General features: G+C 31.0%; 1 protein-coding gene across 2 annotated transcripts in view; it reads right to left on the reverse strand.

The window, feature by feature from the left end:
• Pfdn4 (prefoldin subunit 4) overlaps nt 1-14,656 on the reverse strand; it is a 45,674-nt gene that overhangs the window by 4,004 nt on the left and 27,014 nt on the right. The gene's annotated exons all lie outside the window — the stretch shown is intronic.

Genomic DNA, 14,656 nt, shown 5'->3' on the forward strand with positions numbered 1-14,656 from the left:
ATACTTTATAAGTGATCTGCCAACATTTAGGGAAAATTAACAAACAAAGATTGCTCATTTCGGCAATTATTACTAAACAGCACTAATTATTACCTTAATAGTTAACTCATTACAATAACAGCACACATTATTAATCTCATAAAGCTTACTACTACTATTTCCGCTTATTTCATACATACATGTATGAAAATTTTTTAATTTAATTTACTGAAATATAATGCATATTTTACTAATTAAGATCCTGCTTAACAGATACCTGATTTCACCACCAGGAAAACTTAGGCAATCGTATACGCAAACTTTGGTAACGGAAGCCAAAATATGGAAGCACCAAATTTACTTATATACAAGGGGAAAAATATATTAAATCTTTATCATTTTTTAATTCTAATAAGGTATGCTTAATTTAACATTAAATATATGATTCAAATGTATATTTACTATTTCAATTTCATTCATTATAAACTTGTAAAGGTAAAAAGAAGCTTTTTAATGATAATGCAATAAAGCGAGAAAGCACTGACGACAGAAATACTGCATAGACAGATGGAGACAGGAAGAACTGTAAAGCCCTGTTTCATGAAGACTGCCCAAAAAAACAAATTCTACATTATCATGTAAAAATATGTTTGAAATTTGTGTAAGTTATTTAATTGGTTGATATGGTCAAGCTACCCTTCAGTTAGAAGTATGCCCTTTTCTCACTAGATGTGTTTTTCACAAATCTAAAACTTGATATCTTAATCATCCTACTTCTGCAATAATTGTAATATAGACCTGGAACTGTTGCTTTGTTTTTACTGAAATACCAGCAAGGAGATACTAATCTTGATTATGGGGACTGCCTACTAAGAACTACTACTTCTGTTAAATTGTACTACTGATGTCAGCAATTAATGAATTATTAAAAGCAGTGTGACCTAATATACAGAGAGATCTGCTTTTGAAAATACATATCAATGAACAATATTTCAACTGGTATGTTAGTTACCCAATCTTGAAAACGGAAAATGAAGAAAACCCGAATGTTTATAATGGAAACATAAAATAGAAAAAGAATTTTAAAAATAAAAAGAAACATTTTAAAAACATCTTTTTCAAGATCACTCTGGCATGTGTAAAAATCTTCCAACATAGTTTGTTAGATAATTTTTTTACAATTTTGATTAATAAATTTTAGGAGATTTTTACCGACAGCAAATACTGGATTAAATCATAAGAGGAAAGGTTTCAGATTTTAAATTACATCCAAAGGGGCATGTTTTTTAACGTTTTCTGCGTTACCTTTATTTATTAAATATCATGTTCTTTGCACTTAAACCATTAAGTTCAATTCAGCAGCAATATCACGAAATAATTTTAAAATGAGCCTATCTTTAGAATTTCCGATACACAGTTAAGTGCGCTGGGAATAAATTTTTTTTCCTCGCAAAGTGTTGTCATTGCTTGCCTTGAAATATTTAAGTTTGTTAATCAAAAGTTCGTTAAAGTGTTACAAAATATAAAATTGATAATGAAACAAATTTCAAATCTACAGATTCATTCTGAATCTGGATGTTCTGCAATAACAAAAGGATTTTATTTTACACATTTAAATTATGATTTAAAAATTCAGGGCTTGTAAAATTTCTGAATCAATAACATCAAGTATCAGTTAAACATATACTTGAAAATTCCAGTTTTTCAGAACATAACAATAAATAAGGATTTTCAATGACTTGCTATATTTGAAAACTAGTTAATGGCAAAACATTATAGTGTTATGGCCACTATTCAAAATTTAGATTCTGCATTTTGCTTTCATTCCTGCATTTTATTTATTATTTCATCAAGAGAAAATATACCAAGCTGATTCGGGATTTAGGGACTAAAGAAATGCTTCTTTTGCTTCAGTCATATAATACAAATCTGATATATCGAAATTTAGTAAAAGAATTAAAATCGCAATTAAAAAGGATAATGTTGGAAAGAACTTGTTAATTAAAAGAACAGAAAACACTGGCTGCAAAAATATCAACTCTCTGCTTCACTTTAGGTACCTAATTAAAATATATCACTTCAAGAAGTATATGAGACATTGCATTCACATAAAAATAGTTTAAAATTTATTGAATTTCTACCCAATCTGATCTGATAACAAATGAAATCTTTAAAAAATCATAGATCATTAAATTATCTTAGTAGATGTGCCAACTTGCCAATTTTGCCAAGAATTTTTAGTGATACAAAACATTTTTAAAGCAGTAAAATATATACATAAAAGATTTTTTACAATAAAAAACTATAAATTTTATCTAATTAATATCTGAAAGTACAACCATTAAGTTATAAAGGCAATACAATACATGTATACTCATACACAAAAAATACATTTTTGACATTTGAAATGTTTCACTGGAAAAAAAAAAAAAAGTTTAATCTATTCTGTACATTTGTTAATTTTTTATTTCCTTTAAGAAAGAAGCATCCCAACTTTAAACACAGTAATTCCTTTGACAGTCTGTTTAGACTAATAAAACTTTTTCCAGTATGTAACCATTCATACTGAATTTTAAACTTAGCTCTAGTTTTGATAAAAATACTGAAAATTCTCTCACTGCATTGCTATGAGAAATAGTAAAGATGGTCAACATTATTTTAGAGCAAGGATGTTAAACTCGCGGGCTGCATGCGGCCCACAACAAATATTTTTGCGGCCCGGCCAATATATCGGCAAATAATAATATATAATAATAAAATAACATATCGACGAAAAAAATGAAATGTTTACTGCTAAGTAATTAGCAGTATCAGTGCGAGCAGTTATTTTCAGTCATGAAAGGTAATAAGTCTTCTATTAGAAACCGTATTAATGATGCTCACCTTGGGTCAGCATTGAAAGTTATCACCACAAACAAAATTTCTCCCGAAATAGGAAAGATAATAGCAGAGAAGAGATGTCAAGTATCAGGACGTAAACATTAAATTTTTCTTGTTCTTTTCTATATAAATATATATATATATGTTTATTATTGTATTATTCGAAATAAATCTACGTTTCTATGAATATTGATTTTTTTTTGCGGCCCACCTAAAGTTAAACCTTGTTTGTTTGGCCCAAGTGTACTTATGAGTTTGACATCCCTGTTTTAGAGAGTTTCAGTACACTACAGAAATCCATCAGCACTTTTTTATTTTCCTATTAAGTTCACTTGTTTATCTTAACATTGTGCAAATATTGTGACTGCAATTTACCTATTGCAATATTGATATCTCTTTGCTCTGTTTAATTTACTCTAAGCCGTCTTAGCCATAGATGTTACTCATTAAGCACCATCCAGGAGGCAAGTGTGAATTAAGGATATCACAGACACGAGTAACATTGCCTTACAAGACAACACTGGAGCTGGTGTATACAGTAAACTTTTTTCCCAACGTCCTATGGGTCACTTCATGTCGAATTTTGATGCAGAGATCCTTGCAATCTCAATGACTCTGGAAAACCTCAAGATAAAGATTGATTGTTTCTCTAGAGCAGTTACTCTAGTTGATTCCAAAGCAGCCATCCAGGCTGTAATTATAAATCATGATACAGATAACCAGATTATCTCAGAAATAAGACAAATCTTGAACTTTCTTTAAAAACACAACAAAGCAATCTTTTTCAATGGAACCCTTCACATGTAGGTATCGACCATAACAAAAAGGCAGACTCACTCACCAAAAGAAGAACACTTGCACTACAAGACAGCAAACCATATCATCCAGAGTCACTGAAAAAGCATATTTTTGAGAGGCTAATGGTTACTTTTAAATCATCAAGAATGCAGAGCATATCTATTATGTTCCTTTCCTGGCGTTTAAATTTTTAACTTTTCCCTTTTGTTCCCATGTTCATTCATTCTGATTCTTACTTTATATATGTTCTTATTATTGTTCATGTGTAATACTTGAGCTGTTTTATATATTTGGACTGATATTTCGAATGTTTGAGAATTTTCAATTAAATTGCTCTATTCAAGATACGGTTTCATTTTTTAAAATTTATTTTTAACAATGGAAGAACAGGGTGTGACAGAAAGAACTGATTGATTTGGAAAGAGCATAACTGCATGATGGATGGGGGTACAGTAGTGATCAAGTAGTGTATCATCAAATAGTAACTTATGTCTCGTTTCAGAGTGGATAATGGCTTAGTAAAGCATTATGCTTTTATTATATTCTCAATGATTAGTCACTAACACCAATGCAGCATGTCTTTTACATCCATTGCGCACTTACTACATGAGACCCTGTTCCATACAAAAAGAAAAAAAAAAAAAAAGAAAGAAAATTACTACAATACAAAGTCCAAAATCCAGACTCATTGGGACTTCGATTCCGGATTTGGGATTTTTCCGGACTATAGATCATCAATTTAAATCTGGTAAGATGGCATGCAGAAAACTAAAATTAAAAATACAAAATCATAATTTATGAAATAAAAGAGTAATTTATGAAATAAAGAGTAATTTATTAAGTAATTTATGAAATAAATATATATAAATTATGATCTAAAGGGTATCAAATTTTACAAAAAAAAAAGCTTAATATTTATTTGTTTACTTTTATTAAACATTTCTTTCAATGTAAGTTAAGTTGCTTCGTTTTTTGTGCTAATACTTTCTCTTTAATTCTATAAACAGACATAATTTCTTGTTCAGTTACAAAGTTCCACTGTTCAAGTCCTATAATTGCTGTGTCGAGAATACCGACTAACTTGTCAATCGAAATTTTTTCGTTTTCAATAACCTTCACTTTCTTCACTATCGGTAGCAGTATTTTCTGAATCTAGAACCATACTACAGATTTTGCCGTCCGTTGATTGATGACTGGGGCATTGTCATCGCAATGAAAAACTTCTGGTATATCATCTTCATTTATTACCGCTTCTCCATATTTCTTTACAAAATCCAATAAATGGAAAATTTCACCTTTAGTTTGCGATATATGAAACCCTTCAAATTCACGGCTATCATCCTCATTGTCCTCACCATGAAATATGGTAGCTGGCCATAAATTATGGCAAGCATTTTTTAACGTATCTGGAGACACATCTTCCCTCCATCTTGCGATGCTCCACACAGAAGATTTTATGCTAAACTATTTCAAAAATTCTTGAATAGTCTTGCCATTGTTCAAGAAATTTAACATAGATTTTAAAAATGCTACTTTATATTTGCATTTCAGCGCACACACTATTTCGATATCCATAGGCTGAATGATAGATGTACAATTTGGAAGGAAGAATAATACGGATACATTATCTTTTACTAAAACTATAAGTATGAGTCAAACAGTTGTCTACAATCAGGGCTATTTTTGAGTCATCAGGTAAACCAACCGAATTTAAATGTTGCCAAGCCTTGGGTATAAAACAACTTTCATACCAATCATTCATCCATGCTGTTTTGCATCAATGCTTGTGTCACCCATGCCATTTTATTTGCGAGATATATAACGGGGAAAATCGTTATTCCTTTAAATGCTCGAGGTCGTACATGTCTTCCAATTACAAAAAGTTTGCACTTGTGCATTCCTGCAGCATTTGCGCATGCTAAAATTGTTAGTCTCGCTTTGGAATTCTTGATAACAGTTGGATGGAGCCTTTTCTGTAGAGGTTGCCAAGGTATTTCGTGGTACATATTGCCAGAAAAGACCAGTTTCATCAACATCGTAAATTTGTTCTGGAGAGAATTGCTCACTAGTAATGAGTTCAATGAATTCATCAGCAAATTGTTCAGCAGCTTCAGTATCAGCTGAAGCTTTTTCACCTAACATTTTTAATTGCCTTATACCATGGCAATTTTTAAATTTGGGTAACCAACCTGTCGAATATGTGCACTCAGTGTTTAAATTCATTTCTTCATGAAATATTTTGGCATGCGCCGTTAGCACTGGACCCATTAATGGCATGCCCTTGCTGTGACGCTGTCTGACCCATTCAATCATCACTTTGTTATGATCATCAATTTTAGCATAACGAACACTTTTTCTGCTATTCATTGCAAGTGGGGTGCTGGAATCCACAAAAAATTTGAAAAGTTCCTTTCTCTTATATCGTATACAGTTGACTTTCCAATGCCATACTCCTCACATAATTTTGAGACAGATATGCCTTTATGCATTTTTGCAGCAATTCCACTTTTTGTTTAATGGACATCAAAACATGCTTTCACTACGTAGATCCTTTGGCAGCTGCAGAATTGGATACTCTTTTTGACATAATCGAAAATTCAAGCTTAATTTTTATAAAATTGCTCTACTAATATTAGTCTGCAAAAAATAATAAGCTGGATCAAGTTAGAAGATTAAGGAACAGCACAATCTGCTACATTAACTGAAATGCCTTAGAATCAGTAAAGATAATTTTAGCTTAGCTTATTAGCGTCCGTTATACATTCTTTGCTGTGTATCACAAGACTGGCAGCAAAAGCCAAGTTGTTTCACTAAATTTTGTCTTGCTCCTATTGTGTATTGAATTAAGCCTGAATTGCATTAGCTTAGTTATTTACTATACGTTTATTTCTTGCACATGCTTAAAACTAATCCTAATAATAGTCCTAAATAAATAAACTCCCATATATACTTAAGGCTTTATCTAGGGCTGGCGCTAGATACCGCCCAGTGCAGTCTCTGTGGGTGCTAAATTCTGCTACAAAGCGCCTTCCTAAGTTCTAAATTTTCACCATGCCTAAACTTTGGATCTCAGTGTTTTCCCTAAATTATAAAAAACTTCTCAACTCTTAATTTTGCCACTCGGTGCTTCCCCAAATTCCAAAAAATTTGTCTTCCCTAAATTCTGCTGTCCAGTGCGGCCATATTCTACCACCACTTCTGGGTTTATGGTGAACAACAAATCAGTTATTCTGAATTAAAATAGGACTAAAAGTAATCTTTAGGCCTACGAGTTTCATTAACAAAATCTATTTTTAGCATATGAAAAGAAATTTTTGTTGAATTTTTTCTCATCAACATTTCCTAAAGCATTTAAAAATCTATAATCATCGCCAAGTGTTATGTTAGCATAAAAGGTTGCCATATTCTTGTTATTCAATTAATATAAAAAATGTTCAGACATCATTGCACGAGTTATTACTGAAGCTGTCATGTATTGATAAACATGCGGTAATGAAAGCAAAATATAATAAATAATGACTCGCTAGGTCAGCATAAGGGATATAAAATAGGTGAATGTTTTGGTTTGAGATGTATGCCAAGTAGACAATCAGCTCTGGAGCCAAATTATTAATCTCACAAATTTATGCTTACATGATTGTTTTTTCATAACGAGGTATTTTATTTAGTGCCTAAGTGAAATTAAGAATCGGAATTTTTAAGCGAAAATCTCATCGTTTTGTTATGGAAGGAAAAATGAAATGCACATGCGTAAAGCATACAAAAAAAAAGTTTGTGGCTTTGAGGTCCGGATTTTAGATCATTCCAGATAATGGACATCCGGATTGGGACTTTGTACTGTATTAGTTGTCCAATTTCAGAGGAACAAGCTGTGCACTGAAGCAGAAATATCCTAGCAGATCTTGGCTGCACCACGACTTGGACTACAGTTTCATTCAGCAATCTGCATTGTATTCAGCACAAAAACATGCACAACAGTTATCTGCATAAAGTCATAGGAGAATTCTGGAATGACAATTCATACCTGCACAAGAAAAGGAAGGAGATCATGAAACAAGATTGTGTCACGATCTTCTGAATGTTGAATTCACAGATTTTTTATTTTTTTGGATGAGGCACATTTTCAACAAAATTTCAGATACTAGTCTGAGACTAATCCTCAAAAACTTCACCAGTGGTCACTCCATGATCCCAAAGTTACTGTTTGGTGTGCCATTCATAAATTTGATGTGTTGGGTCCATACTTTTAAGAAGAAAATAATGTCACTGTTAGTGAATAGCAAAAGTCTTGCTATGGAGCTTATTCTGGTCTCAGCTGGATGAAATTTTCGATGAATAAGCCCATATACAGGGTTCGTACACATTTCTGCACACGGAAATTAAGTACTTTTAAGGACCATTAATGGAAAAAATTAAGGACCTATGAGCAAATGGGAACTGGATAAATTCAATTAAAAATATTATTCTATGCCTGAATTTCACTTTTGTAATACCATCCTAAAATAAAATAGATCCCTAAGTAGTATGCATTATTACTAAACATGAATTAATTAACATAATTATTAACAAGTTTGAGAATAAAATAAACTTTATGCAATTTAATAAGTAGCATTAAATATTTTACACTTAATAATAGTTGTGCATATTTGAAAGAAGATAAGTGACATTTACGTTTTACTAATAGTTAGCTTTATGCTGATTTTTTTATCTCATTTTGTCACATACTTGGTCAGTCTAGAGGTTTAGTAAATAGCAGGTATTAGATTTTATGTCAAGCGGAAAAGGTTAAAATGAGAAGTATGATCATAATCAGCATGATTCATAACAAAAGACTGAATGTTGTCACCGCTGCTGATTGTCCAGAGAGACATGCTGATTCGAACAAACCTGAAAGGCCTGATGAAGGCATGGTTGGCAAGTGTTGAAATTTAGTCAGGCTCTGTTTGATGCAGTTAGTGTCATAACTTTGTGTCAAATTCCAGGGGTTGCAACCCAGTTCATATACTTTCAAGTTCCAATAAGCCATTAAAGCAACCAGAGGTGATAAGTTGTTTTGTATTATTTTATGTCTCACTAGATGCAAAATATAAGTTTTACTTGAATTTCTACATTTTTGTGTTTTATCTTGTGACCACAGTGAGTATTAATGAAAGGCAATAACTCGCTTTAATATGTAGAGATAATTTTTAAGGGTAAACAGTTAGTTATAAATAATTAAATTAGGTAAATAGGTAACCTTAGTCATTATGCATTTACATGGCCACTATTAAATTTTATTTTTTAATAATATTTGTTAAAAAAGCCCTATTAAAATCAAAATCTAATAAAATTGCACAGTTTAAAATACATGTAATTTATGACACTGGTTCTTAAACGGTATTAGATTAATTACACATTAAAAGCTACAAAAAATTAATGTTTTGTAACAACAAAACTCAACAAAATGTTTATCCGTCATTTTAATTTGAAGCCTTCCCAAACACTTTGGATACTTTATATTAAGCATCTTCTCTAACAGTGAGAGATTTGTTTCAATATGCAAACCAATGCTCTCGCTAGTTTATCTCACAACTTATCAACCTCTCCACAATGTACCTATGAGGGTTTATTTAATCTGATAAAAGTTAAATAGTCCAAAACCAAAAAAAGACAGACGTGAAGCAAATTACTGCTATGTCTGAAAATAATTACAATATCAGACAAAGGTTTAAAAAAGAATCTCTTATTTAAAAAGCCTCCTATTTAAAAAGAACTTAGAACATAAAGGCATGTTCTGATGCTAACAAAATCAATTACAGCTTCCGGTGACGTAATTAAATAAGAGCAGTCAAATTCAAAAGAAAAATGTGGACTAGTGGTCAAAGATTATACAATTTAATTTAAATTTAATCTGGCTCAGTAACTCTATTATTTGAGGAAATAGACATGGGAAATTATAGTAAAGACTGAAATCATAAACAATTGAGTAATTTACATAATAATAACTGCACATATCTTTGAAGAATAATTTTCTTTATGTATTCAGTTTCTTTCTTCAACACGTTTCCTTTTCATTTTAGAATTTTGGGATTTATTTAAGGATTTCTCTTATTCTAAAAAACACTAAATGCATTTAGAATATATAGAAACAGCAGCTAATTTTATGGTAATATGAATATTCAGAAAAAAATATGAAATATATATGGTAAAGGCCGGTTACAGAACTGGTGTGGCAGAATGTTTAGAATTTAGTGACATACGGAATAACAAAATCTAGAAATGGCAAAACTCTTAGAAATTAGAACAGACATTGGAAGCAGAATTTAAAAAGGCACTAGGCAGCAGAATTTAGGATCCACAGAGATTGCTTTTTATATATTTAGAAAGACAGTGTCTTATTATATCTTTATTACATTTGATAATAAGTTTGAGATTTAAATTACAATAATTATGTTAAAAGTAAATTTGATACCACAGTAATATTTTTTCGTTTAAAAATGATAATTTATTATTCAATTTTTAAAATTTTGTTACATCAATAACTAATACTAAATTCAAAAGTAGAAAAAGAATTCTATTTGTGGAAAAAATAGACATATTACATGATGCATTAAGACATATTAGATGAATCTTTTAAATTGTAAGTTTTCAATTTCATATATATTAATAAAAAAATTCCTTTCTATAATGCCTGCCCAAATGATAAGATTAGAAGCATTTTTGATATTTTCCATGATTAGAAGCATTTTTCTACTGAAAAGTAGAGAAAATAAAGGGAAGATAAACATGTTAAGAAAAATTAGAAAGATTCTAGTATTAGGAGTAAAACATTCAAATATTATGTTTTCATTACTCTTCCAGACCTCCAAAAAATAAGAAATTTATCACAAAATTTTTGTAAAATACATCCATTATGTGTTGATACCATGGAGATATTTTTCCTTTTGTCACATATTTCTCGAATCTTCTAGAATCGTGGGTCTATAAATCTTGCCTTCAAATCCTTCTAAACTGCCAAGCTGCAATGTCTAAAATACTAAAGAAACATTATCCCTACCAATTCTGTAACAGCAAAAAGACAGAAATATTTTGAGAAAAAAAAAGGAGGGAAAAAGTGTAAAATTAATTTTATAGAGAAAACTGATGCATTTTCTGAGAATTTTGAATATTCTGAGACAATTACATATATAAAAAATGCTTACTACGAAAAAATTAAAAAGAAGACATTTTTAATTAATTACATAGCTAATTTTGCTTTTGCTAAAAGCTGTTTCGTAAATTAGGCTTTATAGCATTACGCCTTGTGTATTTTTCAGATTCAAAATATTGTATAATAAAGTTGCCAAAATGAAACTTTATAATATGACAGCAAAAAATAAAAATGTTTTATTTTTAATGTTATTTTTAAATATAATTTCAATATGTTACTATTATTTTAATGAAATTTACATGTTATGATGTTTTAAAAAAATCGTCGACAAATTTTCAGATCTCAGAATTAAAAATTTTCTATAGAAACACATCTTAAAATCGCCAAAATGTTGACAAGTCGCCAAATTTAGAACCGTTTAATAAAAGAATTCACATCTCCAAAAGCGAAAACTTGTTTAAGAGCTCTTTATTAGGAAAAATGAATTTCCAAATGCTTATGTTTCACTTTTTGCTTAGAAACTCGAGTATCTCAAACAAATATTAGAAATAGAAACAAATTATAACTCGTGAAAGCAATTCAAAAGATATCCATATATGTCAGTGAATCGCCAAAAATATTCCTCCAAAATGCTAATTCACACTTAAAATGCAGTGATAAAAACAGACAGAAATTTCAGATGACTAAAATTAAGGACCTTCTGCTGATTTTGGCCAAAATTAAAGACTTTTAAGGACCAAAAATCGATTTAAAAAAATTTAAGGACTTTTAAGGACTCTTAAGGACCATACGAACCCTGATATAGCTCACCATCCACCAGGAATTCTTAAAGAAATATTTCCTGGGCATATTGTCTATGTGGGTTGGTATCAGGAGGCTGCCCAAGTCATATGATTTAAAACTGTGACTTTTTTCACTGGGTTCACTTGAAAGCATATGTCTCTGAACTTTGGAAACTCTGAAAAAGGTAATACAATAGAAATTGCTGCTGTTATACTCAAAATGACATTGAAAATCTTGGAAAGCTATTGAGAGACATTTAATCAGTGCATACCCAATGGAGACTGTTACTGGATTGATGTTTTATTTAAATTTTTTTTAAAAAAATGTTCTAAAATATAACTGTGTGCATTACTTTAAAAGAATGAAAAGAAAATTTTCATAGCTTATTTGGTTTAAATGCTAATGTCTCTGAACTTTGGAAGCTCTGAAGGGGGCAACAAAATCTTTGACAGCTATTGAGAGATGTTCAATCAGTGCATAAATAATGGAGACTGTCACTGGACTGATGTTTAGTTTAAAAATGAAAAAGAAACACTGGTGTAAAATAGCACTCTGTGCATTACTTTCAAAAAACAAAACAAAACAAAAAAATATTTATAGCTTATCTGGTTTAAATTTTATTATCTTTCCAAATAAGAAAACTCTTTCTGCCACATCTTCATTTACTTTAACATTTAGCTTTTTATCTGAAGTTTTTTACTTCAAAAGTTACGAAAAAAGTTACGAAAAAATATACAAAATGGGTTCATTAGTCAAGGACTGGGTAAATATTTTTCTAAAGATAATCAGTGTGCACATAAAAAACTCATCCAGAAAGTAGGTATTATTTGGCTATTAAAAAAGATTAGCAATTTGCTTTCATTTGTATTTTATTACAGAAAAACCTACACATTTTAAACTTCTTTCCGACATATTCACCATATGAATTAAGGCATGTGCCATATCTTGGCATAATTTGCAACATACCTGCTTTGCAGAATTTGGCTGCCAGCTACCTGAAATAGTTTTGGATGTTTACTTTGATCTCTGCACTTGCAAAGTGCTGGCCAGCAAGAAATTTCTTGAGATGAGAAAACAAATGGAAGTTGCAAGGAACTAGGTCTGCATTACAAGGAAGGTGACAGAATTGTTCCCAATGAAATGATCAAGCTGCGTTGTTGTTATGTGTGTGGTATGCGGTCGTGCATTAACGTAAACACAATACCAGAAGTCAGTAGTCCACCACACTTTTTGTTTTGTATCGCATGTCAAAACTTCTTCAGTGTCTCACAATAAGCTGTAGAATTGACTGTTGAGCCTCGTTCCATCCAGTCTACTAACAAAATTCCTTGACAGTCCCAAAACATGGTGTGCATGATTTTTCTTGAGCTTTGCTTTCTTGGTTTCAGGGAATCAGTACGCCACCATTCCAATGACTGTTGTTTTGTTTCATGTGTCTTGTAACAAATCCATGTTTCATCGCTTGTGACAATCCTTTTCAAGCAATCATTCCATTCTGCAGCATAGCACTGTAAAAACTTCATGGCTGCTCCCATGTGTTTCCCATTGTTGAACTTCTGTTAGTGTTTTCAGTACCCATCGAGAACACAGTTTTTTGTGGTGCAAAAGTTCAGTCACAATTCCATGTAATAAAGATTGTGAAATATTTTGAAAATGCTTTGACAAATCAGAAATTGTAAATTGTCTATTGGAAAGAGCTTTTTCATTGATGCAGCACACAAATTCTATGGTGATCAATAAACGTCCACTGCACCCCTCATTATGGAGATTTCCTTCGATAAACTTCCTAACCTACTTTTGCACCATACCTTCACTGTATACTCTCTCCAAGTTTCACTTATTTGACAATAAATTTCAAAAGATCTTACATTTCTCACATTCAAAATTTTCGTAAAGGCTCTCCTTTCACAGCTGGCAGGCTAATCGATTGTTTTCAAAATTATTACCAACAAACAATGACCTCAAACGCTAATGTAAAGAAACAAAATGGCTAGGCTAATTCATTTTCAAGTTGAATGACTTACCTATGCATACATGACCTTCGTGCTAGCAGATGCACAAAAGATATGCACAAACGTACTTATTTTCTGGATCAGCTTAGTAAATATTAACTTTTTTTTTTTTTCCTTATTTCAGAATTATACAGCTATTGCAACTGCTTTGGTTTTTCTTTCCTTTCAGAACTCTTTTCAAGATAGTAACAAATATCAACAATTGTTCATTCTAAATTTATTTGTAAAAAAGGCACACCTTTTTCAGTTTCAATTTCTGAAGGTGGCAGGTACACACCATAATCTGCAGATTTGAATTATCTTTTTTGAAGATGCGTGCAATACCAGTCTCTAAACCTACTATTACTTGTGATTTGTCTACATCAAGAACTAAGCATTTAATTAGAAGAAATCCTTTTTTCTTTCAAAATTTTAATAATTAATTGTGCTACATTAAAGCTTGTCCAATCTCCTTCAAAAGTGGAGATGCAACAGAATTGGAAATATAACTATAATTTAATGATATTGTTGCTTCTATCATAGAAAGGGAGAAAGAAGCTGTTTAATTCAATCAACTGAAGGCTTTTCTCACCTATCTTTTTAACAACTGCAATCCTTTTCATCTTTGCATATGAATATTTCTTAGTCTTTTTTTTTAATCTCAAAACACAGTTTAAATAAAGCTGTCATGTGATCAGAAGCTAAGGCAGGAAATAGGATTCTGTATTAAGAATATTTTAGTCCTTCGTTTCTAAAGAAAAATTAAATTTTTCATTTTTTCAATGCAGCTTATGTTGTTATTGTATTTTGGTGCACACACATAGTACACTGGCTATTCTAACATGTAAAATCAAAAATTCACAATGGCAAATATTGTACATCACAAGCAAATTACATTTTCATAATGAAATTATATAAATAATTAATTCCCTCAGATTGATTATGAATTCCCTCAGGTGAGTTAATTGGAGATGTTAATTTACCTGGATATTACCCTGTTAAGGTACCCTCTGGCTGATCATCCCGCAATTTTCTAGGGCACTTCAAATGTAGCAAAATTTGCTCATCCCGCGAGCATATGTTTTTCTTCCTTTAT

Source organism: Stegodyphus dumicola, chromosome 8 (genome assembly GCF_044657685.1).
Source record: "Stegodyphus dumicola isolate Sdum_Otavi_A_Nest chromosome 8, ASM4465768v1".
NCBI lineage: Eukaryota > Metazoa > Arthropoda > Arachnida > Araneae > Eresidae > Stegodyphus > Stegodyphus dumicola.